The sequence below is a fragment of the Neomonachus schauinslandi genome, chromosome 11 (assembly GCF_002201575.2).
Source record: "Neomonachus schauinslandi chromosome 11, ASM220157v2, whole genome shotgun sequence".
In the NCBI taxonomy this organism is placed as follows: Eukaryota; Metazoa; Chordata; class Mammalia; order Carnivora; family Phocidae; genus Neomonachus; species Neomonachus schauinslandi.
In genome coordinates this window covers 72,372,052-72,394,454 of record NC_058413.1, presented here as the reverse complement: position 1 = coordinate 72,394,454, position 22,403 = coordinate 72,372,052, and the positions used below count along the sequence as shown (strand labels likewise).

The 22,403-nt window shown below is 52.5% G+C and overlaps 1 long non-coding RNA gene across 4 annotated transcripts in view; it reads left to right on the top strand.

Moving 5' to 3' along the window:
• LOC110570985 overlaps positions 1 to 22,403 on the top strand; it is a 68,031-nt gene that overhangs the window by 39,375 nt on the left and 6,253 nt on the right. For 3 of the 4 annotated variants that reach the window (XR_002479757.1, XR_006540932.1, XR_002479758.1), the window contains exon 3: positions 16,238 to 17,005. This is a non-coding gene — a long non-coding RNA (uncharacterized LOC110570985). Of the gene's footprint in view, positions 1 to 16,237; positions 17,006 to 22,403 lie in introns of those variants that run through there. The other variant, XR_006540933.1, reaches the window with a different exon arrangement.

Sequence of the window (22,403 nt, the reverse complement as noted above, 5' to 3'; positions counted from 1 at the left end):
CCGGTAGATGTTAGCGATGGTACTATGACCGTGCTATGTCAAACCCATCTTGAATTGGTGATAATTTGTAATTGCTCAGAATCTGGATGTTGAATTATCAATTACTGTTAGCTTAGCTTTCTCACTGTTTAGCACGATTTGGTTGGTGGTTAACCTTAACGTATAAAATAATGCATATTTATACCAGGAATGTGTTTTGGCCCAAGAGTTTCCAACAACTACACTTAAAAACCTATATGAGGTTTAAATGGGTCCTCCAGGGGCGCCTGGGTGGCTCAGTTGGTTAAGCGTCTGCCTTCGGCTCTGGTCATAATCTCAACATCCTGGGATCGAGCCCCGCGTCGGGCTCCCTGCTCAGTGGGGAGTTTCTGCTTCTCCCTCTGCCCTCCCTTTCCTCCCCCCCCCACCCATGCTCTCTCTTTCTCAAATAAATAAATAAAATCCTTAAAAATAAATAAATAGGGGCGCCTGGGTGGCTCAGTTAGTTAAGCAACTGCCTTCGGCTCAGGTCATGATCCTGGAGTCCCGGGATCGAGTCCCGCATCGGGCTCCCTGCTCGGCGGGGAGTCTGCTTCTCCCTCTGACCCTCCTCCCTCTCATGTTCTCTGTCTCTCATTCTCTCTCTCTCAAATAAATAAAATCTTAAAAAAAAATAATAAAAATAAATAAATGAGTCCTCCATATGCCTTTGCTAAAGAAGATGCACGTGTCTCCTGCACGTGGGGATGGGCAAGTTGTAGCTTCCTTTGCCCACCGCCACAGGCAGTGATCTTAGATGGATTTAGAAATGTTTTGAGCAGGCAAGAAGGTCAGGCAGGGAAACACAGGTTAGGAGGCTGTTGCAGAACTCCTCACGAGCAAAGATGAGGTCCTGACCTGGTGGTAGTGGGGACGGAGAAGTGGGGAGATGTTTGAGAGATGTCTAGGATGAGGGACTGGTAAGACTCGGGGACGAATGTGATATAAGAATAGGGGAGAGGGGATGTGTCCAGGAAAACCTCGAACCTCTGGCCTGGGCACCATGAGTAAGAGAAACAGGTTTCTATCATTTAGCAAATACTTAATAAACCCCTGGTGGGAGGTGGGAGGTAGACAGAGAATGATTAACTCTTTGAAGAGGCAGAGTGAAAGAAGAGCCATTTAATTAATTTATTTATTTAAAGATTTATTTCTTTATTTCTGTGAAAGAGAGTGCAAGCACGGGGGGAGGGGCAGAGGCAGAGGGAGAGAGAAGCTCAAGCAGACTCCGCGCTGAGCCCCACACCCACGTGGGGCTCCATCTCAGCCTCTGAGATCAGACCTGAGCCGCAACCCAGAGTCGCATGCTCAGCCGCCTGTGCCACCCAGGCACCCCAAGAAGGGCCATTTTAAAGACATAAGAGGAGGCAAAATGGTAACTGATTTTGACCAATGGGATCGGGCATGTTTTCTCAGCGGCGAGAGTGTGTGAAGCAGGCCAAGATGAAGAGCCCTGGGGCTGGGCACGCGTTCAGCGTGACAGGAATGTGACTGCTCCATGTGACATTGGGGCCGGGGTTGGGCTCGGCACTCAGTGCCTGGAAGGCCAGGCCAAATCTGCACTGTGTTTTGCTGGTCCTGGGGGCCGCTGCAGGCTCTGTAGCTAGAGGACTAAGATCAGAGCTTGTATTAAGTGAGGTCATTCTGTCTGGAGATTGAGGAACCAGGAGGTGGAGGCAGGCACTTTGCCGGCCAGGGGAACCTCGTGGGGCCTGCAGACAGGCCACGGGCAAAATCGGCCTCATCTTCAGTGCTCAAAAGCCTTCTGGTCCTGTGGCCTTTGCCTGGACCATCCCCCCTGACTGTTCAGTTTGGCAAAACAGCTTAAGGTTCAGCAAGAAAGGTGGCATTTATGCTAAAGATCAAATATTTATCACTTTGTTAGTGACAAACTCAACTTCGGCAGCCCAAGGTCGCTCCGATGGGGTCATTCTCCTTCCCCTACCCCCGAAACCGACCCTCCTGGAGACTCCAGAGAACGCTGACACGCCACCGTGTAAATATTTGGTAGCAGCTTAGTGTACGGGTTGCCTTTTGCAGACTATTTGAATTTGGGCAGCTGTAATCAAGGCCTGCAGCGGAGCACAAATAATAGGCTTTGAGACATTTGCTGGTGGGTTTGTACAGTCCTTTCTGGATTGATCTTCTCCCTCCTCCGCTCTTGCTCTTGCTCAGCGGACCTCAGGCTGCATGCTCCTGTGGGGCCTGCCCTGAGCGCCGTTCCCACACACCTTTCAGGTTCCAGACCTCTGCCCTCCCGGCTCCCTCCCCGCCGCGCCCCCCCCCCCCCCCCCCCGTTGTGCTCAAGGCACTTTTTCCCTTCAGCCCTCTGCTCTCTGCTCAGACTTGGTCCCTTGTACCGCTCCCTGTGTTACAGCATGTCCCCGGCTCTCTGTCACATAGCACATCTTCATCTCTTGTCTGTCTCCTGCCACTAGAATGTGCCAGAGGAGCTTTGTCTCGCTCATTGCTCCATCCCCACTGCCAAGAGCATGCCTGGCATGTGGACATAGCCTTGTATCTGGGGAATCAGTGGCTGATCAGATGGACTAGGCCGCACACTCAGCACATATATATCGGTGCCTGGCATATGGTAGGTACTCAGTTAGTGTGTGAATGAATGAATCGGTGGGTGAGCTACTCTGCGTGTGATTAGCTGGTCGCCAGCGCCTCGCTGCTTAGCAAGGGTGTGTTGAATCAGTGAGTGGATCAGAGAGCCTGTCTGCCTCTGCCTCCGAGGCCGACTCTCTTGATGGGGCAGAGCCTGCAGTTTTCTTTCTCTGAGTAAGGCCCCGACGTGCAGTCTTGGGCCCATGTGGTCGTGGCTGCCGTTTGCATTTGAAAATTCAGTCAATACCTCACTCTCAGTTTGTCTGCCATCAGCCAGGCTCTGTAATTAACTTGCTGTAATTTAGCCTAGAGATGAATTTTTCATTTTAAAGATGCCATAAACAACCAGCGCTTATGCTATCTTGGTTGTTAATGAAGTTCCTGTCTACCAGGACGTGAAGACTGTAGCGCGCTGAGGGCCCTTGCTTAGCTCACGCCTGGCCGTGGGAGCGAGAGGACCAGCGGATGAGTTCTGGCAGGTTGTGGTCCTGTATTCCTGGGGTGCTCCGGAGCATGCCAGCGTGCAGGCAGAGCCCCGGGGGGCATCTTCCTTGGGGGGGGGTCACATTTTATCCAAAGATGTGGGAAAAATAACATTTAAAGAATATTGAGGGGTGCCTGAGGGGCTCAGTCAGTTAAGCATCCAACTCTTGGTTTCTGCTCAGGTCCTGATCTCATGGGTCGTGAGATCAAGCCCTGCGTCCGGCTCTGTGCTCAGTGGGAGTCTGCGTGGATATTCTCTCCCTCTGCCTCTTCCCCCGCTCTCTCTCTTTCTCTCTCTAAAATAAATAAATAAAGGGGGGAAAAAAGGATACTGAAACGAATATGGGTATGTGTTGGAGGAGAACTCAACATCACTTAATGGGTAAGAGCAGGGCCCTGGAACCAGACTGTCTGGGTTTGAATCTGTCCCGCCCCTTACTTGCTTTGTGGTCCTGGGCAAGGGACATACCCGCCTGTCAGACGGGAGCCGGTGACACAGTAGAGCCTCCCGCATGGGGACACGGTCAGCATTCAGTGACAGCCACAGCAGGCTTTTATCACGGTGCCGTGCACATCGTGGGCCAACGATTGCTTGACATTTTTAGATAAAAGAGGAGACAAATGAAATTTTATTCTGGCAGTGGCTCTGCCCCAGCCCTGGCCTCCAGGGATGAATGTTCACTCGCATCTGCCATAGTTGAGATGGACAAGTTAGCAAAGCACTGCCTTAAAAAAACCAGCAAAAACCAGTGCGTACAATTGGCTGATCTGCATGTTTTCATGAATTTCCCCCCATCCTTGCCTTAGTCTTGAGCTGTCACAGAGTTGAGCTGTCATTAACAAAGTGCTAAATTAGCGATGCCTCCTCTAATTCCCTCTGTCTTCCAGTTCCTAACTGAGGAGCACATGAAGTGAGGGAATCTACGGGTTTGGATACGGAACTGCCATTTAAGGAGTGACATTCTCAGCGGAGCTGCCGCCTTCCTGAGCGCTTGCACAGATGTCACTTGTTGCCTGCCTTTCATTCCCCAACAGCCTGGCACTCATCAAGGTGGAGAAGACTTGTCGCAGCGGAACCTGGGTCCATCTCTTCCGTCTGATTTCTGACTCCCATCCCATTTGTCTCTTGGTTTCCCCTAGAGATAGAGAGCTCCCTCCTCCAGAAGTAGCAGTCTTCTGTCATCTGTTCAGGTTCTGCCTTCCAGAGCACAACTGACCAGGAATTTTCAGCCCGCAGCTTAAGTTCTCTGATAGAAGGACCTCTGGACCCTGTGTTGGCACAACTCCATTGGGAAATGGGATTTAACCGTTTAGCGGCCCTCACTGCAGGGAGGCCTTCTCAATCCAGTGTTTATCAGCTGTGGGTCACGGCCAATGAGCTGATTGGGAAATTAGTGGTTCGCAGTGGGCATTTTCTCTAATGACATAAAACAGGATGGTTGCTTGCCGTAAGCCTCCATAGTCCCTTGTAGGACTTTGGTCTCAGGCCCTATGATGTGCACTGTTGTTAACTGTGTTGCGCTCTGTGCATCTCAAAAGCCATTGTTCTCAACCCTCTTGCAGGAATTTCAAATTACTTCTTTTCTCTTGAGGTTGTTTTTTTTTTTTTTTTCCTCTCTCTGGTTGGATTTGTGTCAGGTCAGCTGGTTTTAAACCAAGTGGCTGTGCTGGACCAAAGTTGCTGGTCGCTGTGAGTTTCTCTCTGACTCCTCATTAAAGAAGCACAGTGGACTGTCCACAGTTAAATAACAAGACCCGTCAAAGGCCCTGCTTCCTCTCTGTCCTCCTCTGTGGGCGTGAGAGGAGCTGGCTGTTGAGCACCTTGAGAGTTTCGCGTCGTCGAAGGGCAGGCCCTGGAAGGGCACTGTTTCCTCGGGGCTGGAAGAGCCTCTGTCGCTGGTTCTTGGAGGAAGCAAGTGGGGACCGGCCTGCATTCACGCAGGCGTCTCTGCTTTCCTGGAGTCCAGCAGGAGAGGTGTCATCTTGTCACATGTTATCCTGAGAAATGTGACTGTAACTTGAACCAAAAAGAGGGATGCAGCTCCGAAGACGGAGCAGAGTTGAGCATCAGCAGGGCTTTCAGAACCGGAGCTCTGTGTGTGTTGGGGGCGGAGGGGAGGCGGGCGTGGTGGGAGGGGGACGCCGCGGGCAGGGCAACCGTGGGGTTTGGGGTGCCAGGGCCTACGCCGAGTGCTTCGCTTCTGTAATCTCATACGGTCCTCACCTCCTTTTCTCACTTGGTCACACTGGCCTGAAAAGCCCCCACCCTGGTTCAGTCTAACGTCCTCCACCCTGCCCCCGCCCCCCGCCCCGTACACGCACCTGCTCATTTGGCGCCACCCGACTCTCCTCGCGTTAGGATCTGTGATCTGTGGCTGCAGGTGCGCCGCATGCTGCTGTGGTCACACGATGATCCTCGGCTGCCTTTGTCCCCCTTGGGGACAACTGTGTCATAGCTACTCGCTCGTCAGACGTCCGACATCTCCTCCGCCTTCCTGCCTCCTTCTTCCTGTTTCATGCACAACAGTGGCAGTCACTGGAGAACTTAGGCCTGCTCCCAGCACCACGCTGGTGGCCCTGATCCCGCTCTGTCTCCCCCAGGGGTGCTTCCGTCAGTTCTTTTTACTTCCTTGTCCTGGTGCACTTCCCCCTACGATACGAACATTCTGTAACTGCCCTAACTACCTACACACAGAGCCAAACTCTTGTCCTCCTAGCCCCTAACTCTGACCCTCTTTTAATAATACTAAGGATGTTGCTCTTGCTGTTTCTGTAGTATGTATGTACCAGGCATTATTCTCATCAGTTCATTAGGTACGATTTTTATCCCCATTTCTCAGATGAGAAATCGGAGGCCTGGGAAGATCGAGCATCTTGCCCGAAATCCCAGGGCTGGGATTGCAGCGCAGACACTCGGCCTCCAAGCCCTGTCCTGAGAAGAGTTGCCTACTGGTGGTCTCCATCCTCTCTGCCCCCTTCCCCTCTGGGACCTACTCGTAACACTGATTCCTCCTCATCTCTCCCCCGAAACCTACTTGTGACCAAATATTAGAGTACTTTCTGCACTCGCCTCCCAGGACACCCTGGTCTTCCTGGTCTTCCTCCTTTCACATATTTTCAGTCTGTCTTGCTGGTTCCTCTTCTGTCCTCCCGGATCGAAGCCTTACATCACCCCAGGGCTCCATCCCGGCCCCCGGCCCTGTCTGCACTCACTCCCCAGCCTCGTGGCCTTCAGCGCCTCCAGCCCCACGTTCCTGCCTCCAGCCCGGCTCGCACCCCGGACCAGACTCCTGCATCCTGCTGCCTGCTCACTGGCTCCGCTAGGATCTCCAACTCGATGCATCCTAGCTTCCCATACCCCCACACAGCCTGCCTCGCCTCTTCCCCACGTGCCTCCACGGCCCCTCTGTTCTTCCCCATCCTCAGGCCTTCGTCCGTTTCTCTTTTCACACTCCAGTTCCGGTCTGCTGGTGAATCGTGTTGCCTCTGCCTCCAAAGCGCACTCGGTATCTGACCACTTTTCACCATGTCTGCACCTTCCCTGGACCATGCCACACCGCGTCTCACCTGGATAATGCCCAGGCACCTTCACCAGTCTTGCCTCAGCTCTGTCCCCCTGCAGCCAGTTGTGTAATGACAGGCCGAGCCCTCTGGTGGCCCCCATCTCCCTCTCTGGCCTCACCTCTGCATGCTCCCCTCTGCCCTCTCCAGCCCTGCTGGCTGCTGCGCTGCCTCTGGGGTGTGGGCTACGCTCGGGCCTTTGCACATGCTCTGCCCTGTCTGGAAGGTCTTTCCAAGAATCTGCTCAGGTCACTTCCTCACTTCCTAGAGTCTCTGGTCCAAAGTCACTTTCTCAGGAAGCCTTCCTTGGTGGATGACTCTCAGCGTGCCGCCTCTCTACCACCCCTCCCCTTTCTATTCTCTACCACACATAGCATCATCTGACACACGTTCTGTTCATCTGTTGGTTGCCTGTCTCCCCGTGTCCTCGTAAACTACCCAAAGGCAGCCTTCTGCCTGTCTCGTTCATAGCTGTATCCCCATTCTATCCCCCGACATATAGTAGGTGCTCAAAACATATTTGAATGACAGGTACTTTTATCCCTGGTTTATAGAGAGAATAATCGGAAGTCTGAGAGTTACTTGCCCAGGGCCACAGACCCTAAAAGTGCCAGGACAAGGATGGAAACCCTGACATGAGCTTAACTGCTCCGTGTGCTCCTTCTTGTTAAGTAAGGACCATAACATGTAACGTGCACAGTTACTGTGGGGGTGAAACGGATAATGCACAGGAAGGCACTTGTAAACTCCAGTGTGCCATAGGAACGGGACTTAGCTAGTTTAGCGAGAACTGTAGCTTTTCATGTCTGTGTTATTCAGCAACCTGCCCGAAGGCTCTTTTGTGTTCTTGGGTTTTTATTCAGACTAGCCGATACTGCCTCCACCAAATTACCTACTTTCTTCTCCCTTCTGCCCTTGGTGAGAGAACTGCGTGCATGTGTGTGTGTCCGCTCGCTTCTGTCTGTCGGTAGCTCTGATCCTCACCCTGCCGGCCATCAGGTGGAAAGCTCCCCCCAAACCTCTGTGGCCCGTCAGCAGCTGGGGGGTGGGGGGCGGGGGGCGGCTGGAGCCTGTGGGCCTGTGTCTGTCACTGTGTTCAGGTCTGTGTTCCCGGGGAAGGCGCTCAGGTTATCAGCCGGTGCTTAGCGGGTGTCAGGAGGCCCATCCTGCACAAGTCTCCTGGCAGCCTGCCCACCCCCTGCCCCCACTCTCTGCGGCACACTGGAGTGAAGTGATCACAGGCCCATTATGGCTGACCACCAGGGACGTAAGATGAAGCAGGCGCACTTGAGGAACCACAGAACTGCTGCCCTCAAGCCCGCAGCTTATGTTTCCCTGAACCCAGGCCAGCTTCCCCAGCCTCACGGCGCCAGGCACGAAGCAGTTTAGCCCTTCTAGTGCTTCCTGTTAGGGTAATGGCGCAGCCACCAGAAGGGGTGGTAGACACCCCGCCACATACACTGTTCGGACGTGTTGTTCATTCCTTGGCATGCCTGCTTTCCAAGGACGAGAAAAATGCAGCCATTTTCTCCGAAAGCACCTGCAACTGCCTTTGCCGAAGGCAGGAGAGCCGTGGCACCTGAGAAAAGGTGGCCAGCGTGGAAACTAGACAGGCGGTCTCCCGTGGGGAGCCACCACTGGGGCCTGGCTTCCGTACTCACCTTGATTGTGTGCGGATGTCCAGTTCGCAGCTGCCTAACACTGTCGCCGGGCCAGGTCGCGCTGTCCTCGGCGGGCATCCCTCCAGCAGCCTGGGACATCAGGTGAAAACAGCAGTGAAGACAGGCGACATCAGAGCAGCCTGGCCCACGGGGACAATTCAGACCCGATACGGTGCATCCTTGAACCCAGGTCCGAGGCCCAGCCCGGGGCGGGCGTGCGGTGATGCTTTTCAGGAATCAGGACAAGTCTGGCTGTAGGAAACAGGCTTTATCCAATGCCAGGTGAGACGAGCCCAGGAGGGCCTGTGTTCCCTCCCACACACACTCCCTGAGTCCTCGGCCTCTAGAGCAGATGGGCAGGAACCAAGTAGGGACTCTTGAGTCTGCATCCCATCACCTTGTGCTTCTGGGGCATGTCCGGCCACCCGGGGGCGGCTGGGTGGAGTGGGGGAGCACAGTTCTCGAGCCAGCTAGAGCTAGGTGAATCCAGCTGCACTGCTGACTTACTACCTGGAGCCTTCTCGAAGCCCCAGCTCCCTTGTCTGCAAAATGGGATTAAAGCCCACATGAGCTCTGCGTGTTTGTAGATGGCTTTAGTGTGGTAGCCTGACAGAGGGTCTTCAGGAAGTGAGAGCTGCTCGTCTTCTTTGTGGGGGCCCCTGGGAGGCGTCATGGGGTCACAGCAACAGGATGGGAGGGCTTTGGAATTAGGTGTGAGTTCAAATCCTCATTCTGTTCATTCCGTAAATACTTAACGAGTGCCTATGTATGGATTTTACACTGGGGTTGAGACTGCTGGTTCCCTAATAGTATCTGATCTTGGGCAAGTCATCATACTTTTCTGAAGCTCAGTGTCTTCGTGTAAAATGGGGGTAAAGAATACCAATCTTGCAAGACTGTGTTGAGAATGAACTGAGCGTTTAGAAGTGGCAGCTAGCTATTTTATTCTTTCCTGCTATAACTTTTCCTACCGTGCTGTAGAATTTTCTGCTATAACTCTGTGGTTAGTATGGAAGATGAACAGCTCGTTAGACCGTTCGAGCTGTGATAGTGAATCCAGCAGGTGTTTGCTGAGCACCTGTTATGTGAGAGGCGCCATGCCAAGCCAGGGGAATAATTGTACTAGCAAGACACAGTTGCCATCCCCCAGGAGCGCACAGCGCAGTGGGGACGTCGGAGCCCCAGCTGGTCATGGGCCTCTGGTCAGCGCTGTAGGAGGGGCAGACACTGAGTGCTGAGACCACGCCGAGGAGGGACCCAGGGCTTCAGTCGGGGGAGGCTGCTGCTGGTCACGCACAGGGGCTGGCCGAGGATGAGAGAGGGCGCAACAGGCTGGCGACGGTGCAGGGGGAGGGGGCCTCCTGCAGGGGTGCTCTGTTGGCACGGAGGTGTGCGTGTGCAGGGCGGGAGCTCAGGTACCTGGGTGGCTGGGGCTCACGCGGGGTGTGGTACGGCTGGGGAGATCTATTAGGGCTGGCTGTAAATCTGCGGAGCCCTCACCGTTGGGGGTTGAGGCTGAGACGCAGAAAGCTGCTCCGGCTGTGCTGCTCCTTATTGCACGGGGCGGGCACAGCGCTGTCCAGGGGCAGGGTAATGTGAGCCATACATAGAAGTACACACTTTTCTAGTAGAAGCAGTAAACGGAAAACAGGTGAAATTAATAGTATTGTCATTTCAACATGAATGAGAATTCATTATGAACTATTATATTTTGATATATTATCAAAGTCTCGTTTCAACATGAATCAGCATAAAAATTTAAGTGACACATTTTACGTTATTTTTTTTTTACTAAGTCTTCAAAGTCTGGTGTGTATTTTACACCCCAGGACAGTCCTGTTTGGACCACAACCACATTTCTAATATTGGAGCCACGTGGGGCTGGTGGTGACCGCCTGCTACCTTGAGCAGGGAAGGGTTAGGAGTTCTGGAATATGAGACTTGGCAGTGATCTGTGTAATCCTGAATCTTCCCTCAACCCAAACCAACCTTCTCCCATCAGACCCTTGAACCCACCTGCCCACCACCAGATTGGTGACTGGTAGCTTTCAGCAGGCAAGAGAGAAAAAACTGGGGGATTCCATCATCCACAGGTTATACGGCTCAGAAACAAAAACAACATGCAGAATTCCCTGGTGGTTCCTCCCTTTATGTGCATCTCCACGGGACGGACCTCCCTGGAGAGCAGGTTACTCTCTGCCGTTCACTGAGCATCCGGCACGGCCTGTTAATGTACGAGATCCTGCAGATAATACGTCCTTCCTAATTTTTTCAGCACCTCTACAAAGCAGGTTTTCTTACCCCATTTTACAGAGGAGGAAAGTCAGGGCATGAGAGATTAAGTAACTTGCCCAAGGCTGTGTGACTGGACGTGGCCGAGCTGAGGGTCAGACCTGGTTTCCCACCCTCATTCTTACCTCTGCTCCTGGCTGTTTCTCCGTTAGGGTTCAGCACTCTATGTACATTATGAGCTCTAACCTGGAAAAAATACCCATTGAAAACTCAGTAAGCGTGTATCTACACAAGCATGTGTGTGTATACATATATATATAAAACGCTGGAAGGCTATCATCAGAGAAAATCGTGAACTTAAAACGATTCTGTACGAAAGGCTGTGTCCCCACCCAGCCTTTGGGACCAGTGGGAATGTTGCAGTGCTGACCAGTTGCCGTGGGCTGGCATTGGTGGGGGAGGGGGCAGAGCAGGCGGAGTTTCATTAGAATCGGGTGGGACTCAAGCGTTTGTGAAGTCTTCCGTTTCCCGGGGTTGGGGGGCTGGGGGCAGGGGGACCAGGTGGCAGTTACAGTTGTAAGGCTAGAACTGTGTTAGTGGTTTCTCCTTCGTGCCCGCGCGGCTTGCTGGGAAGAAGTCAGACCACACAGTGTGAGCTCCGTCTTCGGTGTCCTCTCTGTGAGGGGCTGGTAAGCAACGATGTGGCCCCAGAGTGGGGAGTGGGTAAGGGAGATGGGGGGTGAGGAGGCACAGGTGGGCGGCGACTGTTCAGGCTTCGGAGTCAGACAGATGCGGTTGACCTTGGACTCGGCTACTCCCTGATTTTGTGACAGAGGCAGGGCTTTGGACTCCTCGTGGCTGAAACTGGAGCAGTTATTGTAGCCAGGGCTCTTTTCACTGGAAGCTAGCTCCGGGTAAAAGAGGTACCAACCACCAGAAGATAGAAAATGTCAGTGTCCTGGAAGGACCAGAGCCTTGTAGCGCCGGGCTGTACGGGGATTCCACCAGAAGGACAGGAGAGCAGTTCCCTCTGCCCGTCTGCTCTCCCCCACCCGGCTTTCCCTGGTGTCTTTCGCACGTGGCATCAGGTGGCTCCCCACGTGGCTACATCTGTGTGATTGTCCAACTTCAGTGTCCCTTAATGTTTCTTAGCATAGATTTCTGAAATAGAGGCCTGTGGACCCAGCTCAATTTTTTGAGGCAAGCCACACATTTCAGAGGTTCTGGCCAAGCCTGGATGAGCCAGCCGTGGTCCCGCAGGCCACCTCACCTGGTCCGGTGAGCGGAGGTCAGAGCGTGTGTGGCGAGGTGGTCCTGATGGTCCAGAAGGAGGCAAGTCCTGGATATGAAGCATGTACAAACTTTAACCAGAAGGGCTGATGTGTCCCTGCTGAGTTTGCTTTTCTATCCTCCAGGATGGTTATTTCATGCCCTCTCTTTCCTCCAGCCTACCTCCCAACTCCTCAGACTTCTCCCATTTCACGCAGAAAGTCCAAGCCTCTCATTCCTACTGCACAGTACAGACCTGTCTCCTCCCGTCCCGTCTTCTTCGCCTGCCGCCCGTTGGATTCGAGGTTGTGCCTTTGCGTCTCTCCAGGGCAAAGCGGCCCTTCTGGGCCCTCCGCTTGCTCGCCCAGATGTCCCCACGTTTTCAGCGTCAGTTCCTGTCCCGCCTGCGCACGGGCTCCCCGCGCGACCTCAGACCAGTTGTCCAGGCCGGTGCTGGTCAGGGTGCCGGCCTGGAGCTGTGTATCACGAGTCCTCCCGGGATTCGGGAGCTTGCGCCAGGATGCCGGGCAGCTGTGCACGACGCCTCCATCCCGCTGACTGTTCTTCATGGCAGAACGTTGTCGGCGAGGGAAGCGGAGTGTTCACTTGCCTTCTAGCGCAGGCTTCTCTCAGAGGAGCAAGAGTTTGTGGACGACGCTGTAGACGCCCTAGTCTGAACCCTCCCCTCTCGCTCCGCCAAGGTCACTCATGTCCGACCTTCACGTTGCCAACACCAGCAGAGGCTCTCAGGAGCATTGGGAAGCAGTGCCCTTCTTGACTCTCGTGGTCACCAGGACTTTCTGTTCTGCTTCTCCCCTTCACTTGCCTCTTCTCTGCAAGCTTCTTCGCTTGCTCGTCCCCTACCCGCCCTCTGACCGTCCCGTGCTGCGGGGGCCCAGCCGAGCCCGTTTCTCCGTCTGCCTTGCCTTCCGTGAGCTCACCTTGTCCAAGAGGTGATGACTTCCGAATATAGATCTGCAGCCCCGAACGAGCTCCTGACTCGTTGCTCCAGCCGCCTCCTTGATATTTCCATGGCGATGTCCAATAGGCATCCTCGCCCATGGATCGGTGTGAGCCGAGCACTTACTGTTCTTTCTCAAGTCTGCCCCTTCTCCGTCAGCTCGTGAGGCAGGATCACCACCCAGCAAGCTGCTCAAGCTCCCAACTTTAGGTTCGCCTCCTGTGATTTCTGTCAGCTGTGCCCCCAAAGTATGGCCTGACTGCACCCTCCTCCGGGTCACCACTCCCTCTCCCAGACGGAACCATCCCCCTCGCACCCCGGCCTGCTCCAGGAGCCTCCCTTTTCATTCCCCCATGCCCTGCTGTCCACGGGCCAGCTCGAGGGAGCTTTTGAAAGCCCGTGCCTCCCTGTGTGAAGGCCTTCAGGACCTCGTGCTGCTCTTGGAATAAAAACGTGGCTCCTTACTGTGGCCTGTGAGCCCCCGGATGACCTGGCCTCTGCCCTCTCTAGGTCCATCCCACACTCTCCTCCTGGTTCCTTCCACTCCTGCTGTTCTATCCCACTTTTGTCCCCCCTGGCCCCCTTCCTTCTCCTCCGGTGTCATCTCAGAGATGTTGTCCCTGATTCTTGGGCCCTGGGGAGAGCGTGGGGCTGTGGCTTGAGGCCCATGGCATAGGTGAGTGAAAGCAGGGAGGCTGCCCACTGTAGCCTAGCGGAGGGCCCAGAAGTCAGGCCTGCATGTGCGTCCTTCACATCCTGACCAGACCTGTATTGTCCCCAGCAACTTGAGGCTTTTTTCCTAAGCCTCCAGGAACTTCTGAATGCATCTCGCAGACGTCAAGAGCTGGTCACCATGGAGGCTGTTGCCCCTGAGAGCTAAGGTGGGGGTGCAGACAGCCGCTGAAGGAGCAGGCCCAAAGTCAGGGCCCGTGCTGTGAGCCAGAGCTGCCAGGGCCCTCGCCACCCCGGGCTCCGGGGCTGCCTGCCCGTGCCCGGCCCCGTGAGGGGTCCTGCGAGCGGCAACAGTGGCCCCTCCATTTTTCATAGACCGACAGGCCATTAACTCCACGGGGTAAGAGCTGCAGATCAGAGGGCGGCTAATGCTTGTGTCTTTGTAAACAGTTTTGTGAGGCCATGTCGGGGACGGAGGGAGTGTGGTTGCAGAGCCGGCAGGGGATGCTGCCCCTGCTGATGCTGTTTACAGACTGCGTGACCCGTGACAGCACAGTTCTTCTCCTGCTCCTTGGTCTCCTCACCTCTCAAACGGGGATATTAAGGCTGTTCCATCCGGCAGCTAAGAGGCACTGAGTGCCTTGTCCACGCCACGCGCCGCGTTACAGGTTCTTGTCTTGTCCTCAGCATGTCCGCTGAGGGGCACGCCGCCGTGCTTAGCCCCTCCCAGGGGGTAGCCGGGGCGTAGAGAAGCTCAGGGAGGCTGCCCGGGGTGGCGGGCAGGTGAGCTGTGGGGAGAGGAAGCCGGCTCTGCCTGGCTCGCGGCCTGTCCTGCGCCCCCGTGGGCGGCCAGAGCACCGTGGACGTGGGCCCTTTCCAGTGCTCACGGTCAGCCTCTGTGACAGAAGCTGCTCAGATTGTTCAGCTGATGACAGTGGGGCCCGGTGAGGTGAAGGGACCTGCCCGCAGCCGTTCAGCTGGTCAGTGGGATGTCCTGGGTTTCACCTCAGGTCCGTTTGAGTGTTCTGGGAAAGACTCGGAAAGGAGAACTGGTAAAGCAGGGATTCCTACACTTGTCAGGTGGCAAGGGAGTACTAGTGAGTATTTTAAAAAGCCTAATGGAAATTGTACACTTGCCAAAATAGGGCTGCCCTGAACTTTAATATTTGCCTTTGGCTGGCCTTATGCCATCCCAGTGCACGAAAATTGGTCATCTTGCACCATAAGAAACTCTACCCAATGTGGCTAATACAGACAAAAATCCCGGGTCCACATGCGATGAGAGGACTGGTAGGAGATGAACATCCCTCTGCCAACAGTTAGGTCTCATACAAGACCTCTCCTGTCTCAGAAGCCCCTTTCCAGATTCTGCCATTTAACGTGGTCACTTAGGTGTAAATGCCATCTTCCTCATCAGCGTGGTGACAGGCCACCCACTGCCCTGGGACAAAACTGCACACACAAGATCGTGTTACAAAAGTCCCTTTGTTCGAAGAGTACTGCCCCCCTGCCTCCGAGAGCATCTAACTCCGTCCTAGTCCCGGGATACCGTGATGGACGGATGTCTTTTTTGTCCAGTACCCAGCCGCCACCTCTTGGCCGTGTTTAGAAAACACTCCACCTACAGTAGAGACTCAGAGGCTGGGCTGGGGGCATCCCGAGTCTGATGCACATGGGAGCTGGTGGTGCAGAGAAGCCAGGCGCTCGGCAGTTCATCCCGGACAGTGACCGCGGTGGCACCAGGGACCGCGGTGGGGGCCTCAGCACCTCGTGCTCCAGTGGCAGGGTCCGGGTGGTGACATGGTGTGAGTTGGCCTCTGGTTATGGCCGCGCTGGCTCCCTCGTCCTGCTCATTTCCTGAGCCTGGTCCTCTGGCCGTTCTGGGGACCCTGAGAGGCGCCAGACACCTTCTCAATCTCATTGTCAGCCAAAGAGCTAAGAATCCGACTTGTCTGGAGCTGTTGCTCCAGACGAGGTTTTGTAACAGGTTTGTAATTTATTCCCAGGCCCCTGACAGCACGGCTTCACCACCTGAGCACCTCCTCAGGGCACAGAATGTACCAGAATCCTAGTTTGAGTGGGCGGCCGGACCGCAGGCTCAGCCAGTCTCTGTTGTCTGTCTGACCCAGATCTCCACTCTGCTGCAACCCACGGGGCACCCCCAGACCGTGGGCGCCGTGAGGGTGGGACAGAGTGCTCCACCTCGTCCCCAGCTCCTCGAGCAGTGCCCGGCACACGGGAGGTGCTCAGGAAGGTGTGATGGATGGGTGAACCAGTGCCGAGACGGAGAAGCCCGTGCCTCTGGGCTCTCTCTAGCTGCAGGGAGGCTGAGCTGGCCTGTGATCAGGCCCAGGGCTTGGGCAAGACGGAGTCACGTGCCTGGAGTCCGCAGGTGGCCTGCAGCTGGCCACTGAAGCCTGGCTGGGGAGGCTGCAGCACTCAGAACAGTGAGGGGAGCAGGTGCCCCTCTCCTCTGAGTGGAGACCATGTGCTTTCCAGGCCTTCCATGTCACACGTGCACAGAGACCCTAAGTGAGCAGGCTGGAGACCCACTCCCCGTTCACCGCGGGCGCTGGAGCCCCAGGGTACATCCCACTCACCGCCACACCCGCTAGATAGAGGGGCTGACATCTGTCACATGGGCCCTCCTGTTCCTTCCCACCCCCCCCCCCGCCCCCGTCTTCTGAGCTGTAGGTTAGCAGTTGCCTTTCACTTTATAGTTTCTTTTTCCTTTCCCCCTGTTCATTTTTAATCATCGTTCTCTCCCCAGGAGGTTCAGCACCTTGACCAGAGGAGTGTGGCCCTTCCTTCCAAACCCTCTCCAGACGTACCCTCCCAGCATTACTCGGGAAAGATGCGGCAGCTCAAAGGCAAGCCCAAGAAGGAGACGTCCAAGGACAAGAAGGAGCGGAAGCAGGCCATGCAGGAGGCCCGGCAGCAGATCACCACGGTGGTGCTGCCCACGCTGGCCGTGGTTGTGCTCCTGATCGTGGTGTTCGTGTATGTGGCCACGCGCCCCACCGTCACCGAGTGAGCGCAGGGGGCAGACTCCCCCAGCAGGGAGCCGAAGCCCGGGAGGGGGAAAGCGAAAGAAAAATGGCTTTCGTATTCAGAGATTTTTCCTGATGCTGAGCTCTAAGCTGGAGCACCCTGTCTTCTCTGGTCTTTGACTTGATTAAAGTTTCTCCAATTTCCCTGGGAGGGAATAGGGAACGTTTTATCAGTGAATGTGCCATACACCTTATGGTCCACTTCATGTGCCTTTCAGACTTCAAAGCAGTGTGTGTGTGTGTTTCTTTTTCACTCCTGAAATCGATAATGTAGCTCCACCTGGTGAGAGGAGGAATCTTCTGGGTCATGAATCAGTTGGAATCAGTGCTCACCCCATCCCCATTGTTTAGAACATGACTCTTTGCCTACATGTGGTTCACGATTTCCAAAGGGACTGTATTTCTTCTCTGTGCTTAATGTGATTTGAAATATGTCGACTCAAAAGTGAAATATTTATTTTTCGAATAAAGGAGATAATAGCCTTAAACTGGGTGTTTATCTTGCTTTGCCAGGAGGTGGCCTTGCTCTGAGGGAAGCGCAAGGAGGTGCTGGGCACCCTCTCCGGGAGGCCGTGTCCCTCTTCTCTCCCCCCCCCCCCCCCCCCGCAACCTTCTCTACCTCCTCTCTGCTCCCTGCTTGAATCACTTCCGCGATGGCTTCTGCTTTTTGTCTGGGTCGGTTGAAGATTGAGAGACTCTTGAGAGGGGGAAGACAGGGTGCACTAATTGGTCTGTTTGAGCGAAGGAAGAGCTCTAATTGGAATATGACTACAAGTGCTTTTTACACCAGTTAGAAACAGCAACGGGGAAGTGGTCCTGGAGGGAAAGGTCAGGCTCGGTTCTGTTCCCGCTGAAAGGATGCAAATTGTTTGCAGTCCAGCTGAGTTTTTGATGCACATTGGCCCTGCCAGAAAGGTTCTGCATTGTATTCTGAGGGCACTGTGAGCCCGGCCCTGGTTCCCGAGGGAGTGACCCCTTTTTGGAAGTCAGATTCATGATGACTATTGTGAGGGTGTTGGTCCGCCCATTGCTGATTACAGAGAGGTTTGTGGGGAGAGAAGTGCTTTTCTAATCACGGTGGCTACATGACTTGCTCACTGATGGCTCAGGCGGTTACTGGGGCCATGGGGCCTCTTGGCGCGAGTTCCTCAGGAAGACCAAGCAGCTGTTGGAAGGAAGGACCCCAACTGATGCCCTGCATTCCTGGGCCTCAGCGGGGCTGACAGAGCTCCGTGGGCCCCTCTGTGAGAGCTGGTCTCAGAGGGAGATGCTGCATGGCCTTGGGCCCACTCAGGTGCCTGTGGCCCTGGGGAAGAGATTTACTAAAATATTTATCAAATGCAGAGGCTGCTAGGCTATAATGTTTCTTAAGTTTCTATTTTTCTCTCCCTTGTTCGGTTCTCTTCCGAGCCCCAGTGTTTGTGGTCTGGGAAAGGCTGAAGGCCATGGCCTCAGGGACCTGCTCATACAGGTGCAGAGCAAAGAGGAGGCATTCCTGTTCTTCACAGCGGCCACAGGGCCACTGAGATGCGGAGCTATGCCCCCTTCTGTCTCAAGAGTGGCTGTTGAGGCTGGTGCAAGGAATGCCCATCCACTCCGCTAGAAAGAGCCCGGGGCCATGTGTTGCGTGATCGCCTGGTCTGTGTTTAGTTCCCAGCCTACGCTCAGAACAGTGGAAGCCCGCCGAGTCTCAGTTTCCCTGTCCGTAAATAACTGGTCAAGTCACTTCTCGGGAAGTGGGCCATCTAGTAGAAAACGGGGCTGATCGAGCAAACCTGGGTCTTTATGCAGGTTTTGCCGGAACCCCTCTTGAGTCCACTTCCTCACGTGAAAGTGGAGGTTATCTTGCCTCATAGGGTTGATGGGAGGAATCAATTGCAACCGTAAATTTGTAAAGCCAGGTCCGGCTCCTGGGACATAGTGGCTACTCCATGAATAGTAATGGTAGCTCAGCATTTTACACATATTAACTCACATATTTCTCATACAGCCCTAGGAGGTAGGTACTGTTAGTACTCAGTTGTACAGATGAGTAAACTGAGGCAGGCCAAGAAACTTGTCAGTATCTGATAACAAGTAAGTGGAGAAGCCCAGGTTTGTTTGTTTTTATTTTTATACTTTGGTTATGGGCAATTTCAAGCATATATAAAAATAGAATAATACGACATACCTCATGGAGCTATTGACCAGTTTCTGCAAGCCAGCACATGGCCACTCTTGTTCATCCATCTCTGCTGCCCCCACCCCCAGCCATCCTCTCGTGCACACACACATTGGGTCGTTTTGCAGCAAGACAGCACGTGAGATTAAGGTTCAGACAGTCTGGCTCCAGCATCCATGCTCTTCATCATTAAGATCTATTATCTCTTAATAAATACTGATTTCCTTCTCACCACTCTCGCCGTCTAAAGAAGCCTTTCCTGCCCAGGTATGTGTGAACAGTCCTTACTGGACAGTGGTCATGAACTGCCTCGGACGCCATCTTAGGCCCTGAGCTCGGCTTTGTCCACTTGGTATCTAACAGCCCGCTCAGTCTCTCATGTGTTGCTTGCTGGGCCAGGACCCTCAACCCCGTAGCAATCCAGGAGAAATGCCTGTTTTGTGGGTTCCTTCTTACAACATCTTGGCATTCTTGCCTGGGACATTTGGGGCCTGGTGTGAGAAGAGCATGTGCTCTGGGAACTCATAACTCAGCCACTTTCTAGTCAGATAACCTCAGTCAGGTCCCATAACCTGAGCTGCAGTTAACCCACACAGATCAAGTAAGGTTCATTTTACTCTGTGGAGGCTGTTGGGAGGATAAACAGGAAAAAGGCATGACATCGCTCCTGTAACGTCGTAGATGCTCAGTAAGTGGCCATTCCTTTCCCTCTTGCCAAACTTCACAGAACGTACATCAAGGCCTGCCTCCCAAGGCTCTCCTTGCCGGGCCGACACAACACCATCCACTGTGTAACAGATCCTTTAGGTGCTCCTGACTCTTATTTTCACTCACTGTTTTCCTCTTTGTTGTCTGTCAGGGGGCCCAGTGGATTTGATCTCGATTTTCAAGAGAAGGCAATTACCAGACAGGCTTGGTGAAAGCAGGCTGAAAATGGACTTTTAAAAAAGTTAACACAGCTTTGATGTGAACCACCTCCTGGCCAGGAGGAGATGCCAATTTACTGCGGGTAGAATTTAACAATTCCCAGGGTAAATAGTACTCCCATGTGGGTGCCCCAGTAATGATTTGAGACACCAGCTTTCACATTATTCCAAGTTATTCAGCAGCTTCAAGGCAAAACTGAATGATTTATTAGGAGTTTCACAGAAAGTCATGCTGGGGTTTGAAGAGCAAATTCCCAAAGAGGAATTGGGTTAGAAACAGGAATAGGAACCATTGTCATTGGTTTAAAAGGTGTCACTTGATGTGTTTTAAAAAATCATGATGCGAAGATGTATTTGTGTTTCTCCTGGTTCTGAAGCTACCAGCTTTCGTTCCTTGCCTGACAGTTCAAACAGAGCAGCCCACACCTTTCCTCCATGCCTCCTTCATGAGGAAATAGGAAGTGTGCTGTCAGACTCACCTGTACTTTGGAGATGGGGACACCTGCCTCAGGGTTGTTAGGAAGATGGAAGGGATGATCGTCCTTCCCTTTCCCCCCCAAAGGATCTCACATCATTATTTACCTGTTGGAGGTAGAAAAAGAAGGAAATCTCTTGGAACTGTGGCTCTTAGATTTCTTTTTGGAAGTCCACCATCATATTATATGTGCGTGTATGTATTTGTGTGTGTGTGTATTCCTTTGTAGCCCTGTATAGAAAATGTCCCATGTGGTCTGTCCTCCTAAAGATGTCTGCCTTACTTTTTTTTTTCCAATGAGATTTATTTTTTTATTATGTTAGACACCATACAGTACATCATTAGTTTTTGATGTAGTGTTCCATGAGTCATTGTTTGCGTGTAACACCCAGTGCTCCACGCAATACGTGCCCTCCTTAATACCCATCACTGGGCTAACCCATCCCCCCACCCTCCTCCCCTCTAGAACCCTCATTTTGTTTCTCGGAGTTCATAGTCTCTCATGCTTTGTCTCCCCCCTCCAATTTCCCCCCCTTCATTTTCCCCTTCTTTCTCCTAATGTCTTCCTTGCTATTCCTTATGTTCCACAAATAAGTGAAACCATATGATAATTGACTTTCTCTGCTTGACTTATTTCACTTAGCATAATCTCCTCCAGTCCCATCCATGTTGATGCAAAAGTTGGGTATTCATCCTTTCTGATGGCTGAGTAATATTCCATTGTACATATGGACCACATCTTCTTTATCCATTCGTCTATTGAAGTGTCTGCCTTACCTGGAATGCAATTTTTGACCCTAGGAGCCATCTCTAATTCTGTGTTCTCTACAGTATTTGCCACAGACTTGGTTAAGCATGAATAAATGAGGTACAGAATCTTAAGATCAAGGAAATATATGGGTAGTTTCCTCATGACTCTTTCAGGATATCTGTACTCAAATTGGGTGAGGGTTTACACGTCCTCTGGATTCTTGTCCCACTTTCCCTCAGGCTTCCAAGATCAAGGAAGAGCACTTATGTCTGTAGGATTCGCCTCACCCGCTCTCTCAGGCCTAATTTTTCTTATGGGGCTTTGAGCAGTTTAGTAGCCAGTCTGTCCTCTTCTATTCTGAGTATTTTCTCATTATTCTACAAGGAAAATGTCTCCAACTTCAGTGTATTTCAGTTGGGTCATCTGTATTATCTCCCTGCCTGCCAGTCCTCTGGAAAGGAGCCAGTCTTTTCAAAAAGCTTTTAATCCCTTAAGCTGTTGAGTAATAATTTAAGGAAAGTAGACCAGAGTGAGCATTGGGATGCTCAGTACTGCCATGGGTAAGGATCTCTCTCCTTCCCTTGTTGTTGACTTCCTCATTATTATATGCAGGCTGTCTATCTTTGAACCTTCCTAGGAAGGACACCTGTCTCCACCTGTGAATATTCCTTTTCCAACTGAAACAAAGCACAGCTGTCCACATGCTGATCACCTCAATTCTTTGAGAAAGCATATTAAGCCTTTTGGGATTAGGCCTAACTCACAAGGCACCAACTCATGTGGACTGGAGTAAATGCATAAAGCCCATCGTGGACTCCTTTTGCGAGGCCCTCCACCTTGAAATACCTCTGACTCTAGCTGCATTACTGGCTCAGTTGAAGTTCTTCCCATCCATTCATCTACCCAGATTTTCTAGAAACATTGAAATTCCCTGCCTCAGTCAGTCCTCTCAGACTGGCCATAGCAGCAATTTTAACATTAGCAAAACAGTTATAAAATGAGCATGCCATAAGGGGCAAAGGCTGACATATACTAGGAACGTAATAATAAATGATATGATCATGGATATGTATGTTGCCAACAACATAGCTTCAAAATAGATAAAGCAAGTGACAATGGACACACTAGAAATAGATCAACAGTTTTAGTTGCAGATTTTAAGATACACCTTTCAGAAATAGATGAACCAGCTGAAAAGAGCAAAGATAGAAGATTTGAATGATAAAATTAATCATCTTGATCTAGTAGATAAATACAGATCTTTTCACTCAACAGAGAATGAATATTTTTTAAGAGCACACATGGAACATTAATAAAAATTGGCTTAAAATTTTTCAAATTTGATGAAAAATATAAGCCCACAGATTCAGGAAGTTCAACACTCCAAGCAAGATAAACACACAAAAAACCACACCTAGGCACCTCAAGGTCAGATGCTGAGAACCAAAAGTGAATTGTTACAGAGGTAGAAATCAGGCCTCAGATGTCTCCTCTCTTGCGTTTAGCACTAGAAGATTGATGCTGACAAAATTCTCAGGAGGAAAAAGCACTACCCAAGACTACTTTTGTGTTT